Source organism: Typopeltis vanoorti, chromosome 5 (assembly GCF_054136105.1).
Source record: "Typopeltis vanoorti isolate ZY-2024b chromosome 5, IOZ_Tvanoo_1.0, whole genome shotgun sequence".
NCBI lineage: Eukaryota > Metazoa > Arthropoda > Arachnida > Uropygi > Thelyphonidae > Typopeltis > Typopeltis vanoorti.
Genome location: NC_143553.1, coordinates 158,222,350 through 158,241,423, shown reverse-complemented (window position 1 = coordinate 158,241,423; position 19,074 = coordinate 158,222,350). Strand labels below are relative to the sequence as shown.

At 35.7% G+C, this 19,074-nt stretch overlaps 1 protein-coding gene across 1 annotated transcript in view; it reads left to right on the top strand.

Moving 5' to 3' along the window:
- Nucleotides 1–12,326: 12,326 nt before the first annotated feature.
- The window catches only part of LOC150106992 (alpha-tocopherol transfer protein-like), a 54,181-nt gene continuing 47,433 nt past the window's right edge, over nucleotides 12,327–19,074 (top strand). Inside the window, exon 1 of the mRNA XM_090392866.1 lies at nucleotides 12,327–12,661. The gene's annotated coding sequence lies outside the window, so the exon portion shown is untranslated. The remainder of the gene's footprint in view (nucleotides 12,662–19,074) is intronic.

Here is a 19,074-nt window from a genome sequence, read left to right as displayed (position 1 = left end):
CTGTAACTCTGAGATTGTGCAATTTCTAACCACTGGAAAATAGAGCGGCAAAACCAACCAAATTTTGAAAGAGGACTCAGTAATTTTGCGAACTTTAACAATTGTTGTGACCTAGTCGATGGAGGTACCGTGAAAATATTTCATTGTGTAGGTATCGATGATCTTGAGATAGAAAAGATAGCTTTTACACCTATTCAGTGACACCTAGGACCCTTTACGCCAAGGGTCCTGAGTAGTGAATTTTATGAGAGGTGATCCTAAATGTGACAACATTCATTATAGTTTATTATTTTAAGGAACAGTTTCGTATTTTGTGTAGAAATATTTTACCAAAGAATATTATTAATCCAAACGATGAAGAACGTTGAATTTTTTTTTGAAGGGCAAACTGCGTAACACCTGACAAATAAACTGGATCGCTCCCCAGTTGTCTTCAGAGTACCTAATTTCTTTGTTTTTGAAATTCTGTCATTTTGAATGCGCTATTGTGAGAACTGAAGCTCAAGCAGTTCTTTGTATATTTATTTTTAGAATTTGTTTTCGTTTGATCCTGTATTGAAAAGCGGATAGAAATAAATATGCAGTCTTCAAATTCTACGATAAAATGTTTTCATCCGTTGGAACTCAAACCACCTTTACAAAAAGTCAACATTAACTTTCCCCATTGACTATTCCTTGTCTTTTGCCCTTCCCATCTTCTTAGTTGGCACAGTTAGAGCGCTCTCTACAATAGTAAATTCTGGGGTTAGTACCCTAGAGGCCTAGAACATTTCTGTAGGACCTTTTTCAAATGAGTTATCTAGTCTTGGATCACGGTTTCTTCTTGAAATGTCATTCTTTAGGAAACCTGGGTTTTTGCTCCTTCACACAGAGAAGTGAACAAATGTAATTGATATGCATATACAATCGATTCACTGAATTTGTCTCCACCCTGTGTTCAGGGGGCCGGTTTGCCTACTTTTGGGATGAAAAATCCCAAATAAACTGGGGAGAAAAAACCCTACTGTCCGCGCCCAAGACCGGCTAACTTGGCTATGGCTGAGGAAGATCCTCAAATTCCTCACGTCTACAACGGGAATCGAACCTGGGACACTCCTTCCCCAAACATATGGTTGCAAAGCGCATAGCCACCAGGCTAACCGCGCGGACAGCTATGCAACCAGAATAGTTGACTGAATAACACTTCCGTGCATCTTGCTCACACCAAGTACTCCATAAGGAGTGTACTTGGTGTGAGCACGATGTAACGGATAAACCGACGTAAGAAATTTCTGAACGGTTCTTAGTGAGAAGAAATATAACTTAGTCAATGGAAGGGATTTGTTGATTAGCAAAAGAGAACAGACTGAAATCTTTCAACAGCCCTTAAAAAAGTGCAGTTAAGAGGAAACCCGAAAGTCGAAAGAAGGGATTGTAGGTGGGAAAGCAGGATTGCTGTACAAGTTGTGCTCCTGTTAGACAGGTTGAAGCAGTGCTTTACATTCTGTCCCGAGAAATTTTCGGAAACTTATAGCGATTTCCAGGAGCACACACGCATTTATACCTTCTCTTACATGAACAAAATGCCTGAAAAAAATCTTTTACTGATTGTCGAAAATACTATCAGGTGAAATGTGTAGGGGCAGTCCCCGTCGTTGCCAGCGGTGTGACTCACGGTTGTTACGACGCACTGATGGCATTACTGTAATTATAAGAGGACAACCATCTGAAAGTATATCGTCCTAGATTTTAAAAAAAAATTAATTAAGACTAAAACATACATCACGTTTAAATGGAGAAATCAACAGGACTGTAATCTTCTGAGATGAATCAAAGTTCATCCTACATGGCTCAAGTGGAATTTAGTATGTCAGACGTACCCATTACAAGATTTGAAGGATGTATTCAAATTGATATTTTCCCAAGACCCCTTGGAGAGTCATTTCTACTAAATGGCAGGGTTAGTCGGCCACATTTTCTGACAGGGTCTCATTTGACGTAATGATTACACGGGCATCCTAAATCTGTCATATGTAATAGAATGGTTTGGTGCATTTGAAACTGCGTTGTTAAGGATAAACCTGCAACCTGACGTTCAGTCATAAGTTACAAAGTATCGTTTTATAATCGGACATTTGCAATCATCATTAACTAAAGGCCACTGAATTAGAAATCTGTATGCAGATATACGAGTACGTAAACGTCATTTACTCATCGTTTTCTCTTCAAGGAAGAGAAAACCAAATGTGCTGAAGCCATTTTATAATTTCGTGCATCTTTTCGCGTCCTTCTGTAGAACCGTTGCAGCACATAAAGGCAAAAGGGCATTCATACCAAGGATCAAAATTGCTGATGCTTTTGATGCTGTTTTCCTTTTTTTTTATTTTATGGAGAAGTAAACCGAAAAATAAACAGATTACTTTCATTCCGAATCTGGTGTTTCACACATTCGTAAATAATGAAAGCAAAATTTAAAGTTCTTGCTTAGGCCATCCACTTTTTTTGGATAGATACGAATGACACGCAGTGTTCAACTAAGAAGTTGATTACAATTTCCCTGAGAAGGTCTTTATCTCACATTCGGCAAATGGATTTCTTTTCTGGTGACTAATTCAGTGGCCGGTATGTGTATAAATTTGAAAATAATCTTTAGTTAATGATCATTGCAAATGTCCGATTATAAAACGATACTTCGTAACTTTTAACTGAATGTCAGGGTGCAGATTTATCCTTAAAAACGCAGTTTGAAATGCACCAAACTATTCTCTTACATACGACACAGCCTTCTTTTCAGAATGTCATTGTACATGTTAATAGCTTCTTCATTGACTACCTTTATATTCTTATACACAGTCTCCTTCTGGACTGTCTGACTCGGACTCATTTGTAGAAATCTAAAAATATTTCTTCCCTTGTCTTCTTTTTTAAATAAAATATTTTATAACAAATTTCATTAAACTTCGATTAAAAATCTATAATATTTTAAAAATATACTCTTGGCCGCGCATGGATATTATTACTAAAATAGGATCTTATATACCGCCGTAATATAAAAATAGAGAAAAGTTTGTCATCGAGACGGGATATCTTTTACTATTCTTCTAAACGACAAGTTATTAACCAAGCAGTTGAGCATTGCTGATCTGCGACTATTCGTCTCGCATGTCGTAAGTTTTTCACAAGTTTGGCAATTTTCTGAGGTCTCTTTACTGTTGTGGCTTATGGGGAGAACCGGTTATGCCGGTATGACATCATCAAAAAGGCTTTCGCGTAAACTGTCCACGTTAATTATAGGGGGGGGGGGAAGGTTGAGTTCCTCTCCTTCAGCCCCAAGTGCTTATATTTGCTTTGTTGTGTCAATTTCCGTGTTCCATTTGCAATCAATAAAGGGAAGTCATGATTGAGCAATTGTAGCTCATTCATGCTTTGATTTAAAATGATTATTATCGCCATTGCTTGCGAGTTGTGTGTGAAAAAGCGGGTCTCGCTTTTATTAACGATTCGATCTATCCTTGAATCGCACGTCACCTTGTCCCCCTAACCTACTGGGGAGAATTTATGTTCTAGTAAGCTGTTAAAGGAGGAAGGTAAAGAGAAAGAGAACTATGTTTCAGTATTATTTAGGTGTTGAAACCGAACCTAATTCTTTATCTTTAATAAATTATCTCTCATGAATGCAGAACATATATTTTTTTAAATATAACACTACGAAATAAGACTATTTATTATTTTCCGATCACAGCGAAGTTGTTTTCATTCCCTAAAAAAAAAACTGCATTTTCTACGCATGGTTTCAAAGATGGTTGTTGAGGTCATTTTTCGAGGGTTCTTCCCACTCACCATTCTTGTATTTCGAGAGATTAAGATGTGAAGGGAGTTCCACCGAGAAGAAATGAACAAAACATTAACAGATGGCGTGTGCGTTTGCAGGGAATTAGACTGATTGGCTTAAATGTTGAAAGCAACGAAATTAGTCTGAAGTTTCTCGCCAGCTCATTTATCACCATTCTCGGACGGACTTTGGCGATATGCTTTGGCCACTTTCTTTATTCAGCTATTTGCGTTACGAATTAATTGAAGAAAAGTATTTCGAACATTGAAATCGGTTATCATAGACTTTCCATTAAAATTAATCGCTTAATTAATCCGAGTCTCTCTTTCTAAAACCAAGTGAAAGAATAGTTTGTAAACATCTCAACCTTCCTGATCTTTTTTAAACGAAAATATTCCAGTTCCATTTGACCGGGCTGAATATTGAAGCTTCTGGTCATTAAACGAAACTATTTTGTCATCAATATGGCAAAGAAAAGAATAAACGGCATCGACTGGCTTTTTGCATATGGCGCCATCTAGTAGCAAATAAGGTATTTTTATCCTTCACGAAAATCGGTAATATCGTCATCTCATTAAAAAACAAAGGTGAGCTAGGCAACTAAGGTGGTTCGATATAAATTCTCAGCAACTATTTTAATGACGTTGTCTTTAATAATATGTGGGTGATTTATGGTACTGTTCGAATTTCGGAGAGAGGGGGAATTCACATTGTCATCAATTAAATTATAATGTCAATGAAGCAACCACTTCTAAATTTCACCCCTGCTTTCTTAGCACTCGTGACTCACTTTTTAACATAAGGAATGTTTCTTATGAGCTCCTCCCTTCCTCATTTTTGAGATAAATAAAACCGTTGAGGAATAACTGGTCGGAATTGGGTTAACGACGCGAACCCCATAGCGGTGTTTCCAACATTTTCCTTTCTTCTCTCCCCCTTTCAAAACCCCGTCCTCCGTTTGGTTACGACTGCACAGAAATTCTGAAAAGGACCGTAAAGTTTCGAAAAAATGCGATGTTCGAAAATTGTGCTAAATTATTTGAATGATGTGACCTATACAGATCTCAGCAGAGACATATTTAAAAAAAAAAAAAGTTCTGGAAAGCTTTTTTTCGTAAGGATGTGCTCTAGTTTTGGATTGAACTTAACCTATCAGATTTAGCCAATTCATCAAGATATTCAGTTGAATACCTCTTGCTATCCATAAGACTGGAAGATCGATAAAATTCGACAAAGAGCAAAATTTAAAGCTGGTCAAACTTTGTTCCTAAACGATTCTTGCAATAACAGCACCCACGTTACAGTTTAAGATTCGCTGCCCAAACCCTTCATTTTTATTTCTACAAATAAATTTAGAAATCTTTACAATGTATTGAAGTAGGATAGGTTGGTTTCTCTGAATGCTTTAAAGGATATTTTACATCAGAATAAAAGAGGATGGTAATTAGATAAAGAAGAGATTGCCTTTGAAGTTTGTGTATTAGATGGTTTTCCGCTCTGCATTGTATTCAGTGGGTTGCAGGATAATTTGCTTTCTGAAAGGGGGATGGGATTAGGAGAACAAGAGATTCCTTCAGCCTTTCGAATACAAGGATGGGCAAAAGTGTAGCACAAAGATAGCGTTAACTGAGTGTGAAAATGCGCAAACTAATCTGTACATTAGGATGGAGGCGTATTTCCTGTTATACGTATTCCTTTTTCGGACCACTACTGATTAGCCATGACACATGTTCCCACCGCCCCAGTTTTGTTTTCAGAACTGAGAGAGTTGATCTCTCGATTCTGAAATTAGTCTGATTTTTCTAGACATCTCATTTATCACCCTTCTACGATTGACCTTAGGAATATCATTTGGTTCTTTACACATCCCTTTCAAGCTGAGCTATTTGGAATTTTCTTTTTCTTGGATTTATGAACATAGAATATGACCATAGATATATCACTTCTATAGAGATATCTGTGCATAATGATTCGTTATTTGTGGTGCATTCACTGCATTGCTTTAAAAGAGAGTAACCTACAGAAGAATCCGAAGTGATAAACTCAGTTCTGATAGTAGGGACTGTAAACAGGTAGGGAGTTCAATAAACAGTAATATAATTTATATCTAACGTGCATAAATTCTTCATGGATTAACAATGAGGTCACAGTGTCTTTCACCACCGGTGTTTTCTCTCCTGCATCGAATATTTGTATAAAACTGTGAAGCTGGACATAGAATCGGCATTCTAACGAAGTTCTCAATATAATCGTATAGTCCGATTGATATAGGCAAGGTATTTTACGGACTGTACCTGTGTAAATCTTCGTATGGAATGAACACACACACACACACACACACACACTTCAAGTCTCAAGAGTAACCGTAAATGAATAGTTTCAGCGGTCTCACAAAATGATAAATTTCTCAGTTATTCTGCTTCTAAAATCAATATTTTCTATAAAAATGTATTCTTTTCTAAAATCAGTTTAATATGTAATTAACATAATAGACTAATTTGTTTGTTTTGTTTGTTTTTGAAATCTGTACCTTCTATAATAAATGGTATGCGAATTACTCACGTTTCGGATTTTTGCTGAATTTCGTCACTTTTCAACATTGTTTCTGTTAAGAGGGCGCTCTTATCAACTGTCCCAGACTAAACGATTTATGCATAGGAGGAATGTATTTGCTCTTGTATTCAAAGAGTAAAAACTTACCAGCTAATTATATATTTCTAAAATAGATTAATTAAATTAATCTGTTTTAAACTAATTAAATAATTTGCAAAACAGCGCGAAATTTTGGCTCATAAGGTAAGTTTATTTCATAATGAAAATTAAAACAAATTTCTGTAAGAAATGTACGCAGTGAATTAGTAAAACTTAGTTGAATATTTACAAATAATTGAATTCGATTTAATTTTACAATTCTCTCTGACAAAATAACTAGTTTGTTTCCCTTGTATTCATTATGTCCCCCAGATTCTGGATATTTATATAATTTTTTCAAGATTTATTGTACGCATGCTTTGCATGCATGCGAAGTATTCAGCCATATCATTGTCGCTGTTATTTCTTGAAAAATACTTTGAATAACAAATATGCATGCATTTTACACAAGCCGAACTAAATTTCAGTTATTCAAATTCGGGTGAAGTGAAGAAACAGCTTTCAGTTTGGAGCTCTGTTACAAAACTTCAGTAAATTCTAGTATGATGATTACGCTAGGGTGACTGATGACACTTTGCTACCATCGATCGATGAAATTATTTACTAATACTTGATGCATAATTGTATAATCTGAAATTATCTGGTGCTTTATGTATAACATAAATTATAAAAATGGGGGGGGGGGAGATAGCAACGTTTTACAAGGAAACGGAATTTAGTTATTTAGTTTTTCTTTTGTCCCAACCACTTTTAATCAATGTCTCGTCTGATACTAAGCAGATCTATTTCAGGATTCTTAAAATCTGTTTAACCGTGAATTAATTTTCAAATTAACTTAGTAATTATCTATATTTGGCACAAAATAAAGCGTATAATACCCATTACTTTGTGTCTTTCTCTCGTGGCTTCATAACAAATGCTAAGCTGATTTGACATAACCGACATCCCCTTAACAAAACTATGCTCTACATATTTATTTATTCGTATGGAGTTCACCCTTTCTCTCCCGTTCCTTCGGAAGTGGGTGGGTTGAGCCCTCCTGATGAGGGATTAGGTACACTAGGGTGGTCTGAAACGTTCTCTGCCTAACGACGAAAGATCGAATTTATAATTTCAAAATTATTTTTATTTTTCAACATAATCTCCCTTAAGACTAATACATTTATTCCAGCGATGATCAAGCGCCATTATCCCTTCCCTGTAGTGGTTCTCAGTAAGATCTGCAAAATACCCCTCTTCAGCTGCAACCAGCTCTTGTTTCGAAGAAAAACGCTGACCACCGAGGAAGAGTTTTAGTTCTGAGAAGAGATAGAAGTCAGAGGGAGCCAAATCTGGGGAAGAGAGTAAATGTTCCAACAATTCATAGAGCAGATCCCTTAATTTTCCCATTGCCAAAACACCTTTGGGGCAGGTGCATTGTCCTGATGAAAGATGATTTTTTCTTCTGCAAACCGGGTCTTTTCTCACGAATTTTTTCGTCTAGGCTGGTTCAAAGATCGGAATAATATTCCCCGGTTATTGTTTTACCCTTTTCAAGATAATTAATGAACAAAATCCCTTTAGCATCACAAAATACCGATGCCATGACCTTTCCCGCTGATGGAACCGGCTTTGTCTTCTTTGGCGCTGAACAACCGGCTTCTGTCCACTGTTTTGAGTGTTGTTTGGATTCTGGTGTGTAATGTTGAATTCATGTCTCATCCGTAGTAATAAATCGACCCACAAAATCAGTTTTATTTGTTAAAACGCTGCAAGCACTGTTCAGAGATTTTCATGCGAGTGCGTTTTTTGATCTTCTGTGAGAAAGTGCGGCACCTATCTTGAGGAAAACTTTTTCGTATGCAATTCTTCTTGCAAAATATATCCTACACGTTCTTTTGAAATGACCATAGTCTCAGCAATTTCACGCACTTTGACTCGTCGGTCATCCAATACCATATCGTGCATGTGATCAATGATTTCTGGTGTTGTTACACTTTTTTGGACGTCCTTCACATGGATCATCTTCAAGGCTGGTACGGCCACGTTTAAATTCGGCAGCCCATTTCTTAATTGTCGAAAACGAAGGAGAAAAGTGCCCATAAACTTTGATGAACTTTGAATGAATTTCTTTTGGTGTTAAATCTTCTTTTACAAAGAATTTTTTTAATCGCACACGATACTCGATTTTACCAATTTTAAGCGATACAGACAACACTTTTTCTTCAGACAGCTGTATATAACAAACTATTTGATGAAATGACTTGCAATTTCACATGGATGCTTCTGACAGATGTACCAACTTAGGGAAAAAAAATCTGTTGCCGATATAGTGTTTCTATCTATGATCGAGTCCTATAACTTTTCAGACCATCATCATCGTATATATATATATATATATATATATATATATATACATACATACGAGGATGGTCTGAAAAATTAACAGTCATTCTATTAACTGTAAATGTGTGTGTCTTCAGGTAGCTTATTGCCTGTTCTGTGGGATGAAAAACTCGACTTTCATGATGAAAGCTTTCTACTTCCGTATTAGTCGAAAAAGACCAAATAAAGGTTCCTGACGTCTTTGAGGGGGAATCGAACCCAGGTCTTTCCAACTATAGGACTTTTTCTATAGCAACTGAGCTATGGAGGCTCTCATGCTCTACATCCTGGATATTTCCAATGACCTTTTCGATGCCCAGTCATTTCCTATTGTACATTTCTTTACATGTAACATTTTTATCATGGAATACGTGAATGATTCCGAACATCAAAGCTAAAAGCTTTCCAAATAGCTTAATGGTACATGTGAATAGAGCCTCAGTCACTATAGACGAAGGCTTTTGTTTGGAAAGATTTAGGTTCGATTCTCGTCCAAGACGCGAGGAACCTTTATCTGGTTTCTTTCGACGAAAGGGGAAGCACCGGTCTCAAACGGAGGTGGAGTTTTTTTCACCGAAACTAGGGATTTTTTATTCTCCAGAACAGGCAAGCTTTCCCCGTGAACACACATAGCTACAGTCGTAAATATACTAAGACAAGAAAGGCAACGGGAAACCACATTGCGCGTCATATCTCCCTAGTAATTGGTTGCAGCCCTCTCAAAGAGAGACCACAGGATTAGGATAGGACATGTGAAGAAATTAGCTATAAGAAATGACTGTATGAAATTCATGCAGTCATATATATATATATATATAATATATGATACTTCAAAACTACCTTAATTTTCACTTAAAAATGTAATATATGAATATTGTATTCCAATAATAATATCCAATACGTAACATCATTAAATCTAATGATGTTACGTATTGGATATTACGTATATCACTCTGCTGCGTATGTAACGTTTGTTACATACGCACGCAGAGTGATTCAAAAATTATCTTCGCAGTGACGAATTCTCACATTCTTCTTTTCCACCCTGCGTATGAAAGGATTATGATCAGCTATTTTGTGAGTTCATACTAGCTTCCAATTTCTTCTAAGTAAGGATTTTACATTTCAATATCCCACATCTATGACCACATATTTCTGTTTCTAAGAAGTATGACATTCTTAGAAACAGACACTGTTTGCTGAAGGACGAAGAAAAAGTTTCTCATAGTTTTTTTTTTTTTTTTAACTTCTAGGATTTAAGTTTCTCCTTTATTATTCCCAAAGTCACGTAATTCACGATTTATGAAAACTGCAGCAGCCACTTAGAATATCACAACACGCTTTACAATAAGTTACAATTTTGTAAGAGACATTTTTATTTCACTACTAAATATTGGCTAGAGAATTCCCTGTTTACTGCCAAATAAAAGACCAAGTATGCTGTACTAAATGCGTGAAGTATTTCTGGTAAAACATTTCTTACTGTTTTTCTTTCATTTTTTTAAAATTCTCTGTGTATTCATTCTGCATGTGTCAAATATTGTGCTTTACCGTTCGAGATTACACACAAACACACACAGTGCGAGAGAGAGAGAGAGAGATGTTGTAACGTTTCTAAAGGTGTTTCTAGCGTTTATTTCAAGGAAGTTAAACGTTTTTTTAAGACCCATTAAAACAAGGACATCCTAACAGGTGATACTCCTGTTCAAACAACAAAAGTATCATTTGTCAGGCGAAGATTTGAGGCTGATGTCTGCGCGGCTTCTTCCTTGTTTACACACCCGTTACCCAGAGAGAGAGAAAGAGAGAGAGAGAGCACAATCCTTCAGTGGGTGTGCGTAGCATTTATTTCTAGGAACTTGTCTATTGAAAGGCTGTTTAAATAACAGCAGTCAGAAATATCACCTTTCGTATATTCTGTAGTGCCTCCCTGTGATTCCTTTAATGCACGTGTGAAGCACACTGCCATTCTTCAACACAATAAGTTCTCGACTTTGTTTGTTCTTACTTTGATGCAGTAACTAATTATTAGTAGTGCAAGGATATTTGCACTAATACTCTTTCTGTTGCTGTTACCTCACCCTTGAAGTAGTATGAACAAGGCCATTACCATACCATTCGGAACATAAATCACCCCATACCAGAACTGGCGAACAGGAGAAATCAGGAGAAAAGAAATTTCGATCATTTTTAAAATGAAATTTTCCGAATCACTTTGTAACTTGCTGTTCAAAACATAATCCATTCATGCGTGCCTACTGCAATATCGAGGGACTGATCACTTATTAGATTTATTCTGTTACAGAAAATAATAAGCAGAACACAACTACAACTTCTCACCTTAGCTTGTGTCTCATTAAAAAAAACAAACAAACAATCTCACAATAAATGTGAGATACACTGACTGAAGGATAGGAAATGAATTATGCTTGGACTGCAGGGGCTTTGTTAATTAACAACGACGAATAACACAACCCAAAGAAGTACAACATAATCTGGCTTTGGAGCCGCGAGGATTTAATTATTCTCCTCAACATTTAATTATGTTGAGGAGATGTTCCCAAAGATGGAGTTTGGAGGTGGCATGGTCTTAATGCGAGATTGCTGCGTGTAATGCGGATCAGGTTCACTACTCCTAGTGCATGAAATCATTGATCATCAGGGCCTACGCTGATGTGCTTGACAAATGAATCATTGTGCCAATGGTATGGTCCTTGTCCCCTCCAGCATATGACTGTCTAATTAATGCGTACATACAAATATATACACTCTCCCAAACCTCCGGCTTATGGGAGAAGCTTTCACCCAGCAGTGGGATTCTATAAACTTATAAATCGACAATAGTCACGATATCATGACTTTGCTACTAACAGTATTGGAGTAGGTTTGTTCGACTCATCCAGCTGAGAAATTAATCAACTTGCTCAAACATATCTTGGAGGAAAATTTTTAGATGCAGCTTTTTGACATAAAGTGGAATTATATGAATGCTTACGATTATCTGTAAGTACAGCGCTTTTAAAACTGTCGGCAGAAAGTTCCTCACGCAAACAAAGCAACTCAGAATGCACGAAAATAACCATAACTAATTAAATTTGAAACGATGTTCTTGAAATCTTTGGAAGAATTTCTCATTGTAACCTTCTTCGCAGTAGGAAGTAAAGTATTCGGAAGTGTATTTTTTTAAAACGCCTTTTGCGATCTCAATTATTTGCGTAAAAGCTGAATGACAATCAAAGAGGAAGACTCTCGGGAAAAACTTTATAGCAAACTTTGTTCTCGCACATCTTGATTTGCGGGTAGAATAACACTAATGCTTCAAATCTAACTATTTGACCAAATCGCGAGTGCCTTAACGGCGATTATTTGTCTCGACAGTTGTATTTTTGAAGGGAGCTGAACTATGACGAGAGACAGGAAGTCTCGTCGTAACATTCCGCCCTCTAGCGAGTAGAACACTACATCGTTCAGACGTCATCGCGCAGGCGAAGGAGGAGCTCAGCTAGGACTCACGTTCTCTGCACAGGAATGCAACAAAGCTCCCTTGAGGGACTCGTTGGACGGACTCCCTTCCACTCTCTTTGATTTGTGTGTGTGTGTCTCAGATCCATTTGCAGGAAGACTCATTGCTTCCCTCTTACTTTCCATAGAAAGAGAGGGCTAATAGCACACGCAGACACCTTCTTTGTTTTCTCGCGTCATTAGGTTGACACGGCCTTCGAGTTTGTGCAGCTGCTGCCGACTGGTGGTCCCGATACACTTGCGGAAGAGAAGCACTCTCCAATCTGTCATACCGAGATGTTTACAGAAGAGCCGTCTTCCTCGTCAGGCTAGGTAGGTGGTAGTACTATTGCTCAACCCCCCCCCCCCCCACACACACACACATTATTGCTGAATATGAAAAAAAAAAACAATCCGTTGATTCTATAACATAAGATTTCAAATATCACTGAAGTGAAAGGAAAAGAAAAATACAACTAATTCTCTGCGGAACTCTCATGTACTTATAATATTTTCCATTCCAAAACTTCATGACGTGAAAAGGGGAGATTCGTGATTCATCGTGGGGAGCTTTGGGGAGAAGGTAGAGTCAAAAATCTAAATACCCGAAGTGTTTCAGCACGTAAGTGCTGAAAATGAAAGTATTTACGAAATCAAAGTAAGATCAAAGTATTTATCGTGATACTTTATTTGTACGGAAACAAATTATTATTGAAAAAATATCATAATTATAAAAAGAGTTATTTGGATATTTTTGCAATAATAATTTGCTTTAGTACAAATAAAGCATCACGATAAGTACTTTAATTTTAGTATAATACATTTGTTAATTTAATGACTTATATAGCCTACTTTCGTTTAGGAGTGCCCCATTTTTTACAGTCATTAGCCCTTTACTCAAAACTTAGGGCATTACTGAAGTGTTATAAAACTAATATACGAGGAAAAAATTCGGACACACTTTTTTGGAATTATCTTTTTAAAGAGTTCAAGTAAAAGATCAAAAAATTTTTTTTCTTAAAATTAAAATAAAAAAAACACGCATAAATTTGATTATAATAACAACAGAGACGTATTAGATCGTCTCGATCCGAACACTTTATACGTATATGACTAAAGATGACAGCACGGTACTTTATAAAGGAATCAAAAGTCTAAGAAATGTCTATCTTAGCACCACGGTAGAGCAGTTGGGAATTTGCAATTTTGTCATATTAATCAGAAATAAACCTCAACTCATCATCATCAAAACTCTTCAGATGACCACTGATTTCTCACCAAATCATTGAATGGCTAACACTTCATATTGTCCCAAGTAAACCTAACCATGCTCTCGCCTTGCAGCCAAGAAACGTAAAACCTCAAATACTCAAGTTTGCACTTTGATTACAATACACGATAGACACACACATTAGCTACATACATAAAAATGTGCGTGTAAACGTAGACTTTAAAATGGACTTCTTACAAGATGTGTTATCGCCATTACTAGGTGGTGTATTTACCATGGTTCTGCTCCACATACTTAATGGAACAAGTAAACTCGTTGCAACTATTATTAATCTGATTATAAACTTTAATCACACCTGAAACATCTTCATATAAGGCTTCGAAATATGTGAATGAGATGAATACTAAACATACTGCTAACATAAACATGTGCTTCTTTAAATGAATGCGCGCAGCATTGGATGTTGAATCTTTGTAGAAAATCTAATAATAATATCTTAATATGTATGTGTGTATATATATATATACTCTGTGCATAATAATAGCCATTGTGATTATTATTATAACTATTATATTATATACATAACCGACGTATGTGTACGAGTATATACATAGGCATATTTGCATGTTGTAAATATGTATGCATTAATTTTGGTGGGTAACATATTTAACATTGAGACATCTCCAATTTTTTTTAACAGAGAGCTCATTTTTACTTTTGAATGCAGGTTAACTTAGGATGGCTAATATCGTGTTATGCGTATTGCCACGACCACGGTGGTGATTATTTAGCGTATGGGTCACTGCCATTTTTTAAAAATATTCTTAGCAGTGAGCGAGTTAGTTTTGGGCATTGTAGAGTTTGATTTTCTTCTTCTTCTTTTTAGTATTTTTTTTTAGTTTTGAGTATATTAGTATACTCAGATGAATATACACTTCAAATATACATTTGAGTATACTTTTATAGTTTTTTATACTATTCGGCATGAAACTCTCTGATTCCAATCTTTGAGTTTCTTATTCGGTTTTAAAACAATGTGGGATCTAATATCCTCTTAATTTAAATAATGTTTATATCGCCGAAATGAAGCCTGTTGGCTCTTTATATTTAAGTAACTTAATGGGTGCACCTTTTGGACAACTCGTATAGCAGAGTATATAAGTTCTTTTCGCTATACCCTTTGGTATTAATTTGGTCTAGCTACTCACTGATGAAGCCTCAAAAAAAGGCTGAAACCGGTCTGGGTAGTGACCTCCCACCATAATGTAATAACAGCATACATTTCCTAGGAAATGTGTTTTTACATTATGGAAAATACCTAAGAATAGCGATCAGAACTTGACCACCTTTGCTGCGAGTTGCCCGAGATTGTACTAGGACTACTTGCATTAGCTCACGCTAGTAATCGCCGATTCTTTTATAGTTTACTATATTCGGCATGAAACTCTCTGATTCCAATCTTTGAATTTCTTATTCGGTTTTAAAACAATGTGGGATTTAATATCCCCTTAATTTAAATAATGTTTATATCGCCGAAATGAAGCCTATTGGCTCTTTATATTTAAATGGATTATATCCTATTTTAAAATATTTATTTTTGCATAGAATAAAAAAACACCTTTCACATTCTTCGCGAGTGAAAAAATACAATTTTGCTGTAGGTGATAGTACCGAAGAGAGTGTTTTCAAACTTCTTCAATAATCCAGCTTCTTTTGGCCGAAATTTGTAATTTGCAAGCCTTTCTCAAGGCTGTTTGTAATACTGCCTTTCTCATCCTAGATGCACTGCTAGTGGATTGCGCTTAGCAGTGAATATGATTTTGTTTAGCAATACATGTGACCACTTTAAGATATTTTTTGAAAACATTTCTGTTTTATACTCATATGGTGCTTCTTCTTTGATGTTCACCATTCTGGGGTTAGGGAATATATATAAGAATCTATAAAAGCTAAAACACAAGACTTTTTTTTTTTATCCTTCCGCATCTTCATTTCTGTAGTATGGTCCAGCTCTATGGTTTCAGAATCATAAGTTAAAACTGGTCTGATATATACTTATTTTAGTTGCAACATTCAGATTTTTATTTTTCTACATTGCTATTTTTAAATATCAAGACACCTCTCTCCTTTTAAGCATTTGCTACTTTACGTCATTTTTGTTATTCTTTCTGAGTTAATATGAATTTCTCAGCATTTCTAATTTATCCCTTATTTAATTATTTTTCTGTTTATTTCTAACTTACTTCTGATTGGCTGCTTATTAACACGTGTAATCTTTTTATTTCTTTTGAGATTTCCATATTATATTTTTGGCAAATCTATTGGCAATGAAATACTTATCGTAAATTATCTTTTGTGTGTCTGCTACCCTTATTACGTCATCTGTACAGCATATTAAATTTACCGTATGGCTCTCAATTTTATTCCATTTTAACTTGCCTTTTAGTTTTGCTATTACTTCAACCATTAAAATATTGCACAGTAGTGGAGCTGATGAATTACTTGAATTCTTTTCTCCATTTTAATGTCTTTAGTTTCCTTATTGCAGTACCTTATTTCTTATTTGCGTAATATCTTTGATAAGATTTATTATCTGCTTTGTTTACTTTCCCTATTATACAGTATTTCAAATATCCAACGCTTTATGTAGATCCATAAAACATACAAAGACGAGTGTTCTGTTCTTTTGAGTATTCTATTAGTTGTTTCACGGTAAATATTGCAAGATTTTCCGGATAAGTCGTTTCCAGAGCCCTAACCTCCTTGTTCATTATTTAACATCAGAGATTCATTTATAATTTTTTGTATAGATTTTCAAAGATGGTAATAGGTTAAAAAAAAAGAAAAAAAAGAAATCAGCTGATGCCGTCTATTCCCTTATAAGGAGTAGATAAGGTCTTTTTAGTCCTATTTAACTTTTGGGGACTTGAGGGACCGGGTAATAGATTATTCGCTCTATAATTATTTGGATTTGTTTTATCTTATTATTTTTTTTAATGGCGCTGTAATATTTTTTTCTATTCATTGATTTGATTCGATTCGCTGTTTTTAGAGAACATTTTCAGATAAGTTTACTTATCTGAATTAATAAAGTCATGTTAGAGCTGTTTTTCGTGGTTATCCCAGAATCATAATTTATCCCACAATTTAGAAGTTATTTTGGATAACTGAAGACGTCGCCAAATAACTTCCCGTGCGAGTGACATTTGCGCAGTTCATTTACCCTTGATTGCAGTGATTGTAATCGTGCTCCCAATTCTGACGCTAACCTTTTTACTTTTTGTTCATTAGGCAACAGTGCTTAAGTAACATAACTAAATATCACAAACACGACTGCAGTCCCGTGTTTGTCTACGTTCATGCCATAACTTGTTTCATTTTGTTTTATTGATGAAACACACCACAGCATTGCAGATACTGAACTTCATACCATCAGGACAGCATTTTTGCTGTATCTGGTCGCAGTATAATCGCTAATAGTGATGATGGAACTGATATCGCTGAGTATCAACAAGTACGAGAACCTTGTACTATCATTGCAAATGAATTCTGCATCCATTGTCACTATCTAGAAGACGAACATCTCTCTCTGATGAGTACAGCAGTTAGTGGAACTGTTTTTGCAGAATGAAACATTCTAATGGCAAATACTGAGACTACGTGCCCTTCGGTTCCATGACAAGAACATCTTATTCAAATTCTGTAATTCAAAGATGACAAGATCCAAGGACAAAATATAACTTTTATCAAGATATCTAACACTATATATTTGAGTACAAGACGATTTAGAAGTTTCCAGAGATGGATGAAACTGAAAGACAATGTGAAGTTCGTACAAAGGGTCAATAGTGAGGACTAAGGGTTCTATTATCACCATTCTCATTATTTTATCATTATATTCTCGGTTTCTCAAAATACGTGAACCCCTTTTAGATTCTTTTCATATATTCGTCCGCGTGTATGCTGGCTGAAAAGATTTTATTGAAGTTTGATATTTGGTATCTTTACAAATCTTTTGAGCCATCTTTGCTTCCATGGAAGGAACTATTTCAAAGGAGAACTAGTGTGTGTGTGTGTGTGTATATGTATATGCATATGTATATATATATATATATATAGGGATAACGATTTGAGATGAACAGGCAATGTTCTCCTTTTTCGCAATAACTTGATCATTTTAATTGGTATGGCTTTTCGAAATGATGCTGTGATCATAATCAAAATAGTTCGTTAGATGTTGGTGAAATTCTGTGTTAATGATCATTATAAAACGAACGTTATTTTAACTGGACCATTTTAATGCCCAAAATTATATCCAAAGAATACATGAAAATCGGATCTTCGTTCAACTGTTACGAGATAATAAATAGTTTCACATTACAAGAGTGCTATTAATATCATTACTGCTATTAGTAGTAGTATGAAATCATGTTTTTACAAAGGTTTTCTTTTCGGATTAGCCGAGAACTCCATGACTGCATTGTCCACGACTAAACCTCAGAGGTATAAAATGATAAAATGAATATACTGATCTTCTGATCACCACTGGATACGGTACTGCACCACCAGACCGAAAGAAACCATCTAGTAATCAACTAACAGAGAGGAATTGACGTGTGGCATCCGCATTCCTCTGAAGAAAGTTTAAACCTCTGTGGGAGTAGGGATCACGAGGTAGTTGATAATTTCATTGCCTGGTGTAATAAGTATGAAGTGGTCATAACGCATTGGATTCGTCAGGGAAGACCGTTTTATTTTTTATTAATTTCTTGTAACTAGCAATAGCACTGATGCTTCCAGAAGCATATTAAACATCTTGATTAGACAACATTTCTTATTTTCGAGAGTGCAGTTTTAAAATGAATTTCTTCAGGATGATAACTAGACAATGTATTGTACAGAAGCTAATGGTAGCGCGTTAGAATACTTCCAGGCCAGCTGCCGAATAATCTTGTTAACGCTAGTATTCCAGATGTGCTTGGAAGAAGCCTTCAGTGGTAGGTGCGTGGAGGTGCACACTACTACCGAATTTGATGAAATTCTCGATATGTGCGATTTAATAAGAAATCCATTTCTGTATATTGAATGTTCATTTCATTTTCATCACATTTAAAACAACCATGAAGAGTTAAGCCAAGATCACACACAAGAGACAAAGAAAAACCTTCCATAGTCTCCCAGATTCAATTCACAAATTTTGACTGAACCGTAATTAAAATAAAAAAAAAAGTCAGCAAAGAGAAATGGAATATTCCGACAATGCAAATCTTTCAAGGCCTTCAAGATTAACTTTCTATATACACGTGGTCGTGGTTCCAGTTCAGCGATGGTGATTATTTTGAACTCATGTCTGCAAAATCGCACCTACTTTTCCTAACAAACTCAAATTTCAGCTCACTTTAGTTTTCTACTTTAGGCTTTTTTCGTCTGGAAGATGGCATATGTGTGCAATAATCATGCCAGAAAATTTCCCACTTAGAATTTCCTGTGTCTGACGAATGTAATTCTTCTCTCT